This window comes from Mirounga angustirostris, unplaced genomic scaffold (assembly GCF_029215605.1).
Source record: "Mirounga angustirostris isolate CCGP_5_RB_7025 unplaced genomic scaffold, mMirAng1.0.hap1 SCAF_15, whole genome shotgun sequence".
Classification (NCBI taxonomy): Eukaryota; Metazoa; Chordata; class Mammalia; order Carnivora; family Phocidae; genus Mirounga; species Mirounga angustirostris.
The window spans coordinates 69,899,851-69,901,691 of record NW_026991723.1 but is presented as its reverse complement, the minus strand read 5'-3'; the positions used below and the strand labels follow the sequence as shown (position 1 = coordinate 69,901,691).

Genomic DNA, 1,841 nt, shown 5'->3' with positions numbered 1-1,841 from the left:
GAGAAGCTTTTTGAATTCTCCTCTTTCTTCCTCATAAATAATGTTTTTTTTTTTTATTATTTTTTTAAATTTTTTAAAAAAGATTTTATTTATTTATTTGACAGAGAGAGACACAGCGAGAGAGGGAATACAAGCAGGGGGAGGGGGAGAGGAAGAAGCAGGCTTCCCGCTGAGCAGGGAGCCCGATGTGGGGCTCGATCCCAGGACCCTGGGAGCATGACCTGAGCTGAAGGCAGACGCTTAATGACTGAGCCACCCAGGCGACCCTCAAGTCAGTGTTTTACTTGGTAAACATGTCTGAGACCATGCATTCCTGGCTGCTAAGCACCATGGCGGACAGGGCTAGAAAGGTAACAGCTTTATTTTGAGCAGGGGGCAAAGACAAGGCAGCACTTTACAGCTACATTGTAACTAGATCCTGCATCAATAATGTGTTGTTTTATGCACACCTTGACCTAGTATTGTCTGGCTCTCTGCCCTCGGGGTGCCAGAGTTAACTCTTCTGACGGGTGTTCCATGTCCAAAAAGTTAGAATTGACGATGCCCCTCCCTGGTCATTCTGTCATGTGCTCTCTTGGTACTACTCTGAACCCTGGTCTCTTTCTTATTTATGATACTGTCAGGACAAGAATACCACAGTCAGAAAGAGATGAAAAATTATAAATAGTTTTAGTTGGCACAGTGACTAACTATAAAAAATATATATTTTATATATAACATATAAACATTTTATGTAAATAGTATGCTTATATTATTATATTATAAACTAATATCTATATTATATATTATGTGCAGTATATTATATATTATTTATAAATATAAATGGTATATATGTTTTATATATTATATAACCATAACAAAGAAATATATAATTATATAATAAACTTATATAATATATAAATTATATATGCATGTATGTATGTATATATGTATGCATAACTGATCTCTTTATATATAAATAATAATCAATTAGAAAATATTCTAAAAAGAAACAGTTGATTCATAATAGCAGGAAAAAAGCATAAACTAGCTAACTTATAAAGAAAATTATAGGATCTATATGAAGAACCTGGAGAATACTGATTGACAAAGGAATGCTTGAATAAATGAAGAGACACACCTATTTCTGGTTAGGAAAATTCAACTTTAGAAAATATAGATTCTCCCTAAATTAATGTGTAATGCCAATGAATTAGCAATTAAAATCACAACCAGATTTTGGGAAATGAACACAATTATTTCAAATATTAATATGGGGGTGCCTGGGTGGCTCAGTCGGTTCAGCGTCCTGATGCTTGGTTTTGGCTCAGGTCGTGATCTCGGGGTCCAGGATTGAGTTCCGCATCAGGCTCCCTGCTCAGCAGGGAGTCTGCTTGCCTCCCTCTCTCTCTGTCCTATCCCCTGCTTGACTCTCTCTCTCTCTCTCAAATAAATAAATAAATCTTAAAAAAATTAATCTGGATGAATAAAGAGCTAATAGCTAGAAAATTAGGGAAAAAAAGGTGTAATGGAAAACTTATATACTGAAGTATTTGTAAGTGAAGTAATAGGATATCTCGGATTTGCTACAAAAGAATACAGGGTTGGAAGAAAGAGGGTTTAAAATTGAAACAAGGTTGTCTGTGAATTAATTATTGAAGCTGGGTGACAGGCACATGGGGTTCATTTACACTTTTCTCTTTTTTTTTTTTTGTGGAGTTTGAAATTTTTAATAATTAAAAAAATATTTTATCTGTCTAATAACAATCATAAAAGGTTGAAACTCCACACTGGAAAAATATTTGCTGCACCTATAATATAGCACAAGAGGTAATATTTCTCACAGATAAAGAACTATTAAC

At 34.4% G+C, this 1,841-nt stretch overlaps 1 non-coding gene across 1 annotated transcript; it reads right to left on the bottom strand.

Annotated features, from left to right (window-relative positions):
* Positions 1 to 293: 293 nt before the first annotated feature.
* Positions 294 to 424, bottom strand: LOC123850338 (small nucleolar RNA SNORA63). The gene has a single exon (XR_006792301.2). It is a non-coding gene; the product is annotated as a small nucleolar RNA SNORA63 (small nucleolar RNA).
* Positions 425 to 1,841: the final 1,417 nt, after the last annotated feature.